The following is a 13,473-nucleotide window of genomic DNA, read 5'->3' on the forward strand; positions in this document are numbered from 1 at the left end:
CTTCCCTGTGCTCCCAGGCCTCTCTGCACTCCAGATGCCCTGTGTGCAGCTGGGTCTCAAATGCCCTGAGTGTGGCTGATTATTAAATGCCCTGAGTGCAGCTGATTCTCTAAGAAGTATCAGAAGATGGTGTCTTTGATGTAGCATACCTGGCAAGATCCTGCCACAGCAGAAAGGGAAGGCGGTGGCAGAAGGGGGAGAAGGATCAGAAGGGGAGTGTTATTTGGAAGGGTGGAGCTTTCGGTGGTTGCTGGGTAGCAAGTCCTGCTGGACACCTGGCAGCAGCTCTGGGCCTCCAGAGGTGGGAGGGTGCTCTTAACAAATGCTCTGAGTGCAGCAGGTTCTCTAAGAAGTATCAGGAGATGGTGTCTTTGCTGTGGCAGACCTTTGCCAGGCTTTTCTGAAGAAAAGAAACCATGAACAGGAAATTCTACAAATAGAAAATCTTACACAACCCCAAACTTCACCTAATAGTCAAAATTAGAATGTCAGACCTTTATATATTCGATTTTATCATGCTTTTAAACCATGCACAAGTATATCCTTATTACAATGTATCCTAACATTAGAAAAACTGAAATGCATGAGAATTTCCATCTCTCTCAGAGATTTGTATTTTACATTAGTGCTCTGTCAAATCTTTCACCAGGTAGGAAAGAAAGAGACAATAACCTCAGATGTTGTTACCCCGTATGTTCACACCATGCTCTTTGCTAACTGCAAGAACAGAATTGGCTTACGGCAAGAAATGAATATATAAAAATCTCTTTGTTTCTTTGTTTTCTCTGCACATTTTGTTTCCTGAAGCTAAAGTTCTGGGAAATGTGATATTATATGTTTAGAGTTTATGCACTTGGTTAGGTTTTCTTCAGTCTTTCTCTACACCCAACACTATGTTCCATTGTTTTTTCTTTTGTTGTTGTTGTTGTTGTTTTAAAGGCATCACATTTTTTAAAAGATTTATTTATTTATTATATGTAAGTACAGTGTAGCTGTCTTCAGACACCCCAGAAGAGGGCTTCAGATCTCATTACAGATGGTTGTGAGCCACCATGTGGTTCCTGGGATTTGAACTTAGGACCTTTAGAAGAGCAGTCAGTGTTCTTAACCACTGAGCCATCTCTCCAGCCCCACTATGTTCCATTGTTATTGGAACAAGAGATATCTGCCACACCTCTCAAACACATTAAACACAATGTTGTTTATTTCATGGCCTATTCAGGTCTCTAAGTAACTTTTTGCCCTTGTACTTGACAAAGACTGTATTCCCTCACATAATGAGAGAGAGAATCTAATCTCACAGAAGATGTTCTCACCAGTATTCAGTCCCTTTGTGAGGGGCCGCCCGTTGCTCCTGCAAACTCCATTACAAGGTGGCGTTCGCATCTAGTTAAAATGTATCGACTATTCAAATCAGTGCGCATGCCTGAAGTGATTTAACGTCCTTCGGTCTCTGCCTACCTCGTGGCGTAATGTGGGCTGATGAGCTGCCACCAATTAGGAAGTGCCACGTCCTAGGCGGGCTTACTAGCCTATATAAGGGACGGTTTTTCAGACCGTTGGAGTCTCCGTGGTTGTAAGCTTATGCTCTGCCTCTCAAGAGCCATTAAAGCATTCTACAGAAGGAACCTGAGTGTGCCGCGTCGTTTTGCTGGCGAGACGGTAGCGCAGGACAACTGGTGCAGAAAACCCGGGAATACGACCAGACCATCGTCAGCACCAAAGTGGAGACCCCTTAAATTCAGGTTTCAGAACTGTAGGGAAAGACGTTCAGAGAGGTATGTTTTTTCTGGACTTTGGTTTGAGTTTCCTCCGCTTCAGGAAGGTAGCATTGAGGCCTTGGTTATTGTTCTAGGGGCAATTGTGGTAACATTTGTATCCATCAAGGTTGGTGTTAAGTGCAATAAGACTGAAGTAGATACTTTCGCTTTCCAGGCAGGTTTTTACTTTCGCTTTTCACGCAGGTTTTTAGATTGCCAACCGAAAGCTCAGATGCCTGCTCCGGCTCACTAACTTTGGCCTCTTGGAACAAGCTGGGTAGGGACCTCGTTAGACGAATGGAGGAAGTGTTCTTGAGGAAGTCAGAGCATGTCAGAAACTGAACGCAGTGAGAGGTTAGGCGCGCAAAGGAAAAAATGGGCCCAGTATAAGGAAAATGGACCTCCCGGAAAGTCTGCTGACAAGGGAGAGTATTCTAAGGAACCCAGTATAAGGAAAATGGACCTCCTGGAAAGTCTACAGACAAGGGAGAGTGTTTTAAGGAACCTAGATATAAGGAAAATGGACCTCCCGGAAAGTCTGCTGACAAGGGAGCGTATTTTAAGGAACCTAGATATAAGGAAAATGGACCTCCCGGAAAGTCTGCTGACAAGGGAGCGTATTATAAGGAACCTAGATATAAGGAAAACGGCCCTCCGGGAAAGTCTGGTGACAAGGGAGTGTATTTTAAGGAACCTAGAGACTCTTTATTTTTTGAAAAGTCGGACAAGGGGACTAATTTATACCCCGTCCGAGAGCTGAAAGCTCTGCAATTAAGTAGTTCAGACAGCCCTGGAAGCTCAGAGGATGAAAGCCTCGACCCCGAGGAGGAGGCTGAGCTAGATGAGGAAGTGGCAAAATATGAAGAGGAGAGTTATCATCATTTGCATGGCAATAAGAGACACCAAAAACATTCACATTATGGGATAGCCGCTTCACAGGTGGTCCCTTCGGCACCCCCTCCGTATGAGGTCCGCCGAGGATCCTTATCCCTCCTACCTGATAAGGTGAGAAGGAAGCTACGCTGGCCTTCCCTGTTTTTGAAGGCCTAGAGGACGGGCGGGTATATGCGCCCGTGGAATATAATCAGATAAAAGAATTAGCAGAATCAGTCAGAAAGTATGGCGTTTGCGCCAATTTTACATTAGCACAACTGGATAGGTTGGCAAGAGATTCTATGACACCTGCTGATTGGCAGACAGTGGCCAAAGCCACGCTTAGCAGCATGGGCCAATACATGGAATGGAAGGCCCTCTGGCACGAAGCAGCTCAAGAGCAAGCTAGAGCCAATGCTGCATCTTTAACACCAGAACAACAGGAGTGGACTTTTGACATGCTGACAGGGCAGGGGCGCTATGTGACCAACCAGACTAATTTCCCCTGGGGGGCATCAACTTATTTGGTTGTCAGCTTACAAGATAGACCGAAGCTGCTCCTACAAGTTAATGGCAAAAGTTTTGAAGGTATTCTAGACACTGGGGTGGATAAGAGCATCATCTCTTCCCATTGGTGGCCAAGGTCTTGGCCAATTACCAAAGCCTCACATTCATTACTAATTTGTCTAAGAATCTTTTTCAGTTCATTTTTCAGTTCATTTTGCAGAATTGGACTTCTGAGTTTGAGCAGACGCTTCGTGAATTAAGGATGGCCGTGCTTCAGATCAACTCCACATGTCTTGCTGTCATCTTGGATCTCTTCGGCCGTCTCCTATTTCAAAGAATTGGTGGGGGTTGGATTGTTTGGCATGGCCGTCTGCTGTGGACTGGTGTTTCTCCTATGAATGGTGTGCAGACTCAGAACCCAAAATAAGCGAGACAAGGTGGTTATTGCTCAGGTGCTTGCAGCCCTGGAACATGGGGCTTCCACTGATGTATGGTTAACTATGCTCAAGCAATAGATCGCTGACCGGACAGCTCTTGCACGCCCGGAACTCAGGTTCATTGCACTGGGCAGAGTGTCCAACACAGCACCCAAGGAGGGTTGTTGAACAAGGTATTGCACAGAGGGCCACTATCCCTCTGAGAGACATGTCATTCCGCATAAGGGTTGCCTGCCCAAGTCTCCCTTTCCCAGAAAAACGGCAGAGGACAGGTCGAGAGTATCTCGGGCTCCAGAATGGGCCTAGGGATAACTCCCGCACATGGTCTGATCAATATTTTTGGCTGGGAGGTGCGACCACTGTCTCTACCCTCTCTATTGGGAGATCTATTTGCTGCATAATAAAACAAAAAGAGGGAGATGTGAGGGGCCGCCCGTTGCTCCTGCAAACTCCATTACAAGGTGGCGTTCGCATCTAGTTAAAATGTATCATTAACCGACGATTCAAATCAGTGCGCATGCCTGAAGTGATTTAACGTCCTTCGGTCTCTGCCTACCTCGTGGCGTAATGTGGGCTGATGAGCTGCCACCAATTAGGAAGTGCCACGTCCTAGGCGGGCTTACTAGCCTATATAAGGGACGGTTTTTCAGACCGTTGGAGTCTCCGTGGTTGTAAGCTTATGCTCTGCCTCTCAAGAGCCATTAAAGCATTCTACAGAAGGAACCTGAGTGTGCCGCGTCGTTTTGCTGGCGAGACGGTAGCGCAGGACATCCCTTGATCCTCATATGTGAAGAATGCTCACTTTCTAGCTGACCCCAAACAGCTAGAAAATCAGAATCACCTGGTTTTGTTTTGCTTCTTCAGGTCACATATGGACCTTTTGATTCCAAGCCCAGTGACAAAAATACATTCCCATCCTTTATCAGATGCCTCCTAAGGACACAGCTCTAACCAAGGTGTGATCTCTTTATTGCTACACTTTGGCTGGAAGTGGGTTGGGGTCATTGTGTCTGATGATCTGAAGGGAAAGGAGTTCCTCTCGCACCTGAAAGCAGAGATGGTATCAGCAGATATCTGTGTGGCTTTTGCAGAAAGCCTCATTGCAAATTGGAAGGTACAGTTTCATTCTGGGTTTGGGTTGGTGAATTTGAACCACCATCCACAAGTAAATGTGAAGGTATTCTATGGTGATATAGATGACTTGCTGTATTTCTGTGTGGAAAATAAGTTCATGTCAACCAGAAGGAAGGTGTGGATCATGGCAAAGCACCATCTAGTATACTTAGAATGTGTATTCTATAAGAGGAAGGATTTGATAAAATTTTTTGGAGGAAGCTTCTTATTTTCCAAAAAGAGAAATATCCCTGGTTTCAAGAACTTTCTCAAAGTTCTTACACCCTCCCACTACCCAGGAGATTTTTACTTCTATAAATTCTGGATTGACAATTTTGATTGCTTACCTCTTGCATTTCTATGTGGGTATTATAAACCCTGCCCACTAAATATTACTCCGAAATTTAAAGATGACAATTATGTAATGAGCTCTTCAGAGACCAGCTATTTGATATGGAATACAGGGTATGCAATAGCCCATGCCATCCATAGGATGATATTGAGAAACACAGAAATAGGATCTCATGAAGATAAAAAACATGACAGGTTTCTTCCTTGGCAGGTAAGCCTCCATCATAAACATGGAAGGCATTTGGGAAATTATACTATTAGTAAGTTACTAAGGTCAAGCACATAACACATTTTCATCTTTATAACTAAAAGGATAAGGGAAAATGAAAGAGGCTTCTTTTACAATGAGTGTATATGTGCATGATTTCAGGATTGATAGATTTTTTTTTCTCCCTCCTCTTCTCTTTTTTCTTTTTTTTTTTATTCGATATATTCTTTATTTACATTTCAAGTGAGTTTCCCTTTCATGGATTCCCCCTCCCTGAAAGTCCCATAAGCCCTCTTCCCTCCTCCTGTTCCCCAAACCACCCCCTCCCACTTCCCTGTCCTGGTACTCCCCAGCACCTCATGGTACCTTCTCCAAAACTGACCATACAATTGGTCAAAAAACAGACCTCAACATGTCACATCCACCCTCGCCAGCAAAGAGGATGCAACACCAGGGAGTTTCTTCCTTCTTACGGTTTATTTCAGGAACCTTGAATTAAGCTTATTTCTTCTTTTGGTGACCCCGGGCTCTCTCCCAGCCTGACCTTATATAGCCTACTCAGCTCCGTCTGCCAAGGGAGATAGCCAGCCATTTCCTCATTGGTGAACTAAGTGAGTTCTTCATTAGCATGTAAGTGTGATAAGGAATACAGCACACTGCGCATGTACTCAAGTAATTTACTACCAGGGAGCTGCATGTGGCCAGCACCATCTTGTAATAGAGATGAACAAAGGGTGGCTTACTACAGCAACAGATATAAGAAGATCGAACTAATCCCATGCCAGATCACTATGAAATAAGAGCCAGCAGCTGGAAAGAATCCAGATGTCCCTCAATGGAGGAATTGGTTTAAAAAATGTGGTATATATACACAATGGAGTACTATTCAGCCATTAGAAACAATGAATTCATGAAATTGTAAGGGTCATCTTCAATAGCAACAAAAACAACAAAAAGCCCACATACACATGGAAGCTAAACAATTCTCTACTCAATGATACCTTGGTCAATGAAGAAATAAAGAAATCAAAGACTTTTTAAAATTTAATGAAAATGAAGACACAGCATACCCAAATCTATGGGACACAATGAAAGCAGTGCTAAGAGGAAAACTCATAGCTCTGAGTGCCTACAAAAAAAAGCTGAAGACAGCATACACTAGCAGTTTGACAGAACACCTGATTGATAGATTTTTATTTTAAGATACTAAATTTGAACATAGTTCAACAAATGTTTTCCTAGTTTGAGGTGAAATTTTGGTAACTATGCAAATATAATTAATATCAAAATATAGCAAGATCCATAATCAAAATTTACACATGTTTTGTGTAATGTGTCTGATGCCATAAGACATAGGCATGTTGACATATTCAACAGAAGCTATTCCACATTTAATATAATCTATATTCAATAGCCTAAAACAATAGAAGCTTTTGTGAAAAATAACAGTTGTCTGTATTAGAATCAAAAGTACTTGAAAAAAAATAATTGCTTTTACAGCTTATTTACTCTTTTTTATTCAACATATTCTTTATTTACATTTCAAATGATTTCCCCTTTCCTTGATTCGCTCTTCCTGAAAGTCCCATAAGACTTCTTCCCACCTCCCTGTTCTAGTATTCCCATACATTGTTGCACTGAGCCCTTCCAGAACCAGGGCCCCTCCTTCCTTCTTCTTGGACATCATTTGATATGTGGATTGTGTCTTGGGTATTCCAAGCTTCTAGGCTAATATCTGTTTATCAGTGAGTGCATACCATGGGTGTTCTTTTGAGACTGGGTTACCTCACTTAAGATGATTTTCTACAGCTCCATCCATTTGTCTAAGAATTTCATGAATTCATTGTTTGTAATGGCTGAATAGTACTCCATTGTGTATATATACCACATTTTTTTTTATCCATTCTTCCATTGAAAGACATCTGGATTATTTCCAGCTGCTGGCTATTATAAATAAGGCTGCTATGAACATAGTGGAGCATGTATCCTTATTACATGCTGAGGAATCCTCTAGGTATATGCTCAGGAGTGGTATAGCAGGGTCCTCCAGAAGTGTCATATCCAGTTTTCTGAGGAACCACCAGACTGATTTCCAGAGTAGTTGTACCTACTTGCAATCCCACCAGCAGTGGAGGAGTGTTCCTCTTTCTTTACGTCCTCACCAATACCTGCTGTCTCCTGAGTTTTTAATCTTAGCCATTCTGACTGGTGTGAAGTAAAATTTCAGGGTTGTTTTGATTTGCATTTCCCTAATAACAAATGATGTTGAACATTTCTTAAGGTGCTTCTCAGCCATCCGAAGTTCTTCAGGTGAAAATTCTTTGTTTAGCTCTGCACCCCATTTTTAAATAGGGTTATTTGGTTCTCTGGGGTCTAACTTCTTGAGTTCTTCGTATATATTGGATATTAGCCCTCTGTCAGATGTAGGGTTGGTGAAGATCTTTTCCTAATTTGTTGGTTGCCAATTTCTCCTTTTGATGGTGTCGTTTGCCTTACAGAAACTTTGTAATTTTATGAGGTCCCATTTGTCAATTCTTGATCTTAGAGCATAAGATATTGGTGTTCTGTTCAGGAACTTTCCCCCTGTGCCCATGTCCTCAAGGGTCTTCCCCAGTTTCTTTTCTATTAGTTTCAGTGTGTCTGGTTTTATGTGGAGGTCCTTGATCCACTTGGAGTTGAGCTTAGTACAAGGAGATAAGAATGGATCAATTCACATTCTTCTGCCTGCTAACATCCAATTGAACCAGCACCATTTGTTGAAAAGGCTATCTTTTTTCCACTGGATGTTTTCAGCTCCTTTGTTGAAGATCAAGTGATCATAAGAGTGTGGGTTCATTTCTGGGTCTTAAATCCTATTCCATTGATCAACCTGCCTGTCACTGTACCAATACCATGCAGTTTTTAATACTATTGCTCTGTAGTATTGCCATCAACTCCTCTTGGGTGTATTAGGTTCTTTCCATTCTAGAGGTGAGCTGTTAAGCTTCTAGTGTATGCTCTCTCCAGCTTCTTTTTGGAGATACTCAGGGCTATGAGTTTTCCTCTTGGCACTGCTTTCATTGTGTCCCATAGATTTGGGTATGTTGTGACTTCATTTTCATTAAATTCTAAAAAGTCTTTGATTTATTTATTTCTTATTTGGCCAAGGTGTCATTGAGTAGAGTATTGTTCAGCCTCTATGTGTATGTGGGCTTTCTGTTGTTTTTGTTACTATTGAAGACCACTCTTCCTACATAGTAATCTGATAGGAGGCATGGGATTAGTTCGACCTTCTTATATTTGTTGAGGTCTGACTTGTGATCAATTATATGGTCGATTTTGGAGAAGGTACCATGAGGTGCTGAGAAAAACATATATTCTTTTGCTTTAGGATGAAATGTTATAAATATGTTAAATCCAATTGGACCAAAGCTTCAATTAGTTTCACCGTGTCCCTGTTTAGTTTCTGTTTTCCTGATCAGTCCATTGAGAAGAGTGGAGTATTGAAGTCACCCACAATTATTGTGTTATGTGCAATGTGTGCTTTGAGCTTTAGTAAAATTTCTTTTATGCATGTGGGTGCCCTTACATTTGGAGCATAGATGTTCAGAATGGAGAGTTCTTCTTGGTGGATTTTTCCTTTGACCAGCAAGAAGTGTCCTTTTGTGTCTTTTTTGATGACTTTAGGTTGAAAGTCAGTTTTATCTGATATTAGATTGGCTACTCTGGCTTGTTTCCTGAGACCATTTGCTTATAAAATTGTCTTCCAGCCTTTAATGCTAAGGTAGTATTTGTTTTTGACAATGAGGTGTGTTTCCTGTATGCAGCAAAATGTAGGGTCCTGTTTATTTATCCAGTCTGTTAGTCTGTCTTTTTATTGGGAAATTGGGTCCATTGATGTTAGATATTAAGGAATAGTGATGATTACTTTCTGTCATTTTTTATGTTATTTTTATATTTGAGTGGTTATCTTCTTTTGGGTTTGATGAAAGAAGGTTACTATCTTGCTTTTTCCAGGGTGTAGTTTCCCTCCTTGTATTGGAGTTTTCCACCTATTATCCTTTGTAGAACTGGGTTTGTGGAAAGATATTGTGTAAATTTGGTTTTGTCATGGAATATGTTGGTTTCTCTATGTATAGTGATTGAGAGTTTTGCTGGGTATAGTAGTCTTGGCTAGCATTTGTGTTCTCTTATAGTCTGCATGAGATCTGCCCAGGATCTTCTAGTTTTCATTGTCTCTGGTGAGAAGTCTAGTGTAATTCTGATAGATCTTCCTTTATATGTTACTTGGCTTTTTTCTCTTACTGCCTTTAATATTCTTTCTTTGTTTTGGGGTATTAATCATTATGTGATGGGAGGTATTTCTGTTCTTGTCCAGTCTGTTTGGAGTTCTGTACACTTCTTGTATATTCATGGGCTCTTTAGGTTAGGGAAGTTTTCTTCCATAATTTTGTTGAAGATATTTGCTGGCCCTTTAAGTTGTAAGTCTTCACTCTCATCTATAGCTATAATCCTTAGGTTTGGTCTTCTCATTGTGTCCTGGATTTCCTGGATGTTTTGGGTTACAAGCTTTATGTATTTTGCATTTTCTTTGACTGTTGAGTCAATGGTTTCTATGGTATCTTCGGCATCTGAGATTCTTTCTTCTATTTCTTGTATTTGTTTTTGATATTTGCATCTATGGCCCCTGATTTCGTTCCAAGGTTTTCTATCTCCAAAGTTGTCTCCCTTTGTGATTTCTTAGTTGTTTCTACTTCTGTTTTTAGATCCTGGATAGTTTTTGCTCAGTTCCTTCACTTGTTTGTTTGTGTTTTCCTGTAATTCTTTAAGCAATTTTTGCTTCCTCTTTCATGACTTCTGCGTGTTGACTTAATTTCTCCTGCATTTCTTTAAGTGATTTTTTTGCACTTCCTCTTTACTGGCTTCTATCTGTTGACCCATATTCTCCTGAATTTCTTTAAGTGATTTTTGTGTTTCCATTGTAAGGGCTTCTAACTTATGTTCCCCTGTATTTCTTTAAGAGATTTATTTGTGTACTTTTTGTGTTCCTCTAACAGCATCATGACCAGTGATTTTAAATCCAAATCTTGTTTTTCTGCTGTGTTGGTGTATCCAGGACTTGCTGTTGTTGGAGAATTGGGTTCAGATGCTGCCATATTGCCTTGATTTCTGTTAATAGCGTTCCTAAGTTTGTCTTTTGCCATCTGCTTATCTCTGATGTTTGTTGATCTTGTCACTGGCTGGTGTCTGACCCTCCTGTGAGCCTGTAAGGCTATTTCTGCACCGCTGTATGACTGGGTTTCCCCTGGCACAGATTGCTGATGTGCTGCCCTCCTCTTAGGTGCCCTTGGATCCCTGGTGTGTCTTGCTCCAAGCAATGCTATACTCGGGTTGTCTCTGTGAACCTGATGCTGCCTGTCTGCTCCATCAGGGAGTGAAGATGGTGGATGCTGCGGGGACCTTTTCCAAGTGCTGATCACTCTGCAGGGCAATTGACCCCCTGACAGGGTTGGCACACCATCAGCCCACAGAGCTTCCCAGGCCCTGGATGCAGGCACAAGCCTGACAGGCTAAGGCCCAAGTGATGTTAGCCTCGGTTATGTCTGCGTAGCTGGCGCTGTCTGTTAGATCTCTCTGGTGTTCAGGAGCCAAGATGGCAGAGCACCCCTCCAAGTGCTGATTACTCTGCAGGGCAAATGACCCCCTGACAGGGTTGGCTCATAGATATCCCGCAGAGCTGCCCAGGCCCTGGGTTCAGGCAAAAGCCTGACAGGCTAAGACCCAAGTGATGTTAGTCTCAGGCTATGTCTGCCTACCTGGTGCTGTCTGTTAGATTCTGGTGTCTGGGAGCCAAGATGGTGAGGTGCCCCTCCAAGTGCTAGGCCCAGATTATTTACTCTTAAAGAGGTAAAATGAAGTTAAATCCCAAAACTGTACTTCCATCAGAAAATGTTACAACACAAACAGTACTCTTGAGTGTACCATATCCCAAATATTAGTAATAGATACATTTGGGTTTGAAACCAACCAAATATAAACTTAGGACTCATTTACACCCATGAGCCTTGATTATGACCTTAAAAATAGGTTATCATCAAGAAAATTGTTGAACAAGGCAAATGAACTCTCTATTCAGTCAAAGACAAAGAAATGAAAAATGAACTCTGAATGTTTAGTGTAAGTTTTAGTATTTTTTTATTTTATTTTTAATTTTTATTATTACAGGAAACAATAGCATTTAACATAGAGATTGACACAGCCTTGGAACATGGCTTGCAAAGATGTGATACTAGATGAATTTGTATCACTTTTGTACAGATAACTGAGTTCCTAAGCAACAGTTTTTTTGTAACATGAGTTGTTATTTACTTAACACAACATCGCATCTCAGAAGTTGAAATATTAAACCATTTTATTAATTTAAATGTGTAATTAAATCCTGCTGGAGAGATGACTCATCAGTAAGAAGCACTTGCTGCTCTTGCAGAAGACACAAGTTTGGTTCTTTGCATATACATGGTGGCTCACGATGTCTGTAACTACAGTTCCAAGGAACCTCACACACTCTTCTGCCCTCTGCAGGCATCAGGTATGCAATCTGGGTGCATAGCTACAGCTAGGCAATACACAAAAATAGAAGTAACAAACATCTAGGGACCAGAGGTAGCTGTGTGGTAAGCACTACATACAGCTCATAAGAAGACCCAGGTTCACTCCATAGAACCTTAATAGCAGCTTACAACTGATTGTAACTATACTTCCAGAGGTCCAACACCTTCTTAAGGCCTTCACAAGCACCAGGCACATGCGCAGCTCACACAGCTGAATGCAGGAAGAACACTCATACACAAAAACAAAATTAATTAATCTACAAAAATCAAAGGAATTTTTTAAAATCTAGTTAAGCACATTTGGATTTTAATTTTGTTTCACATAGTGTTCATATCAAAGTTGAAAGGCAAATATCATGACCCAAGCAAAATGAAGAAAAAAACAGAAGATAGGCAGTGGGTATCTTCAATTCATTTGTATAATTAACACAAAAATATCTACATGTATACTATGCAATTTTCATGAGTTTGAAGCATTGCAAAAAGTCCTGTTGTTATTATCACAGAAAGATGGTCTCTCTAGCTACATGTATACTTGTTTAACTAACCATACAAACATGTATTCATTGTGTGGCACACAGAAGGTAAATATATTAACAACTATAAACCACAAATATACTGCTGCATACATTTTATTCCAATTTCCAAAGCATCTATGTTTTCTAATTGGAAACACTGGTGTTGGGAAAGGAAACAGAGCCTTGTTCCCACTAACAACATGCTCCTTATGTTGTTTCACCCCTTAGACAACATTTCTATTTGGGTTTAGGAACTCCTACATTAATTTCATGATGAGGAAAATACATCTCACTGGAACAAATAGACAATTACTCAATGAAAGGCTCTTCAAAAAGAAAGCCAGATTAGGGAGAAAGAGGATTGCTCTTAGGGGCCATTGTGTTAGTAAGAGTTTATATTCCTGCACAAACATGATGACCAAGAAGCAAGTTGGGGAGGAAAGGGTTTATTCAGCTTACATTTCCACATTGCTGTTCATCACCAAAGGGAGTCAGGACTGGAACTCAAGCAGGTCAGGAAGCAGGAGCTGATGCAGAGGCCATGGAGGGATGTTACTTACTGGCTTGCTCAGCTTGCTTTCTTCCTTTCTTTTTTTTGTTATTTTTTATTAGATATATTCTTTATTTACATTTCAAATGAGTTCCCCTTTCCTGGTTCTATCACCCCCGCCAAAAGTTCCATAAGCCATCTCCCTTCGCCCTGATGCCCAATCAATCCCCTCCTGCTTCCCTATCCTGGTATTCCCCTACACTGCTGCATCAAGCCTTTCCAGGACCAGAGACCTCTCCCCCCTTTAATGTCTAACAAGGTCATCCTCTGCTGCCTATGTACCTGGAGCCATAGGTAACACCATGTGGTTGATGCTTTTGTCCCTGGGAGCCCTGGGAGTTCTTTGTGGCTCATATCATTGTTCCCATGGCACTGCAACACCTTCAGCTCCTTGGTTCCTTTCTCTAGCTCCCCCAGTTGGGGACCCTGTGCTCAGTTCAATGGCTAGCTGAGAGTTTCCCCCTCTGTATTTGTCATGCACTAGGAGAGCCTCCCAGGTAACAGCTATATCCAGCTCCAGTCAGCAAGTACTTGTGAGCATCGATAATAGTGTCTGGGTTTTATAA

General features: G+C 41.5%; 1 protein-coding gene and 1 pseudogene across 1 annotated transcript in view; one reads left to right on the top strand and one right to left on the bottom strand.

Moving 5' to 3' along the window:
- The window catches only part of Insr (insulin receptor), a 900,533-nt gene that overhangs the window by 722,928 nt on the left and 164,132 nt on the right, over positions 1 to 13,473 (bottom strand). The gene's annotated exons all lie outside the window — the stretch shown is intronic.
- LOC127672443 (vomeronasal type-2 receptor 26-like) overlaps positions 1 to 13,473 on the top strand; it is a 35,331-nt pseudogene that overhangs the window by 6,931 nt on the left and 14,927 nt on the right.

Source organism: Apodemus sylvaticus, chromosome 22 (genome assembly GCF_947179515.1).
Source record: "Apodemus sylvaticus chromosome 22, mApoSyl1.1, whole genome shotgun sequence".
NCBI lineage: Eukaryota > Metazoa > Chordata > Mammalia > Rodentia > Muridae > Apodemus > Apodemus sylvaticus.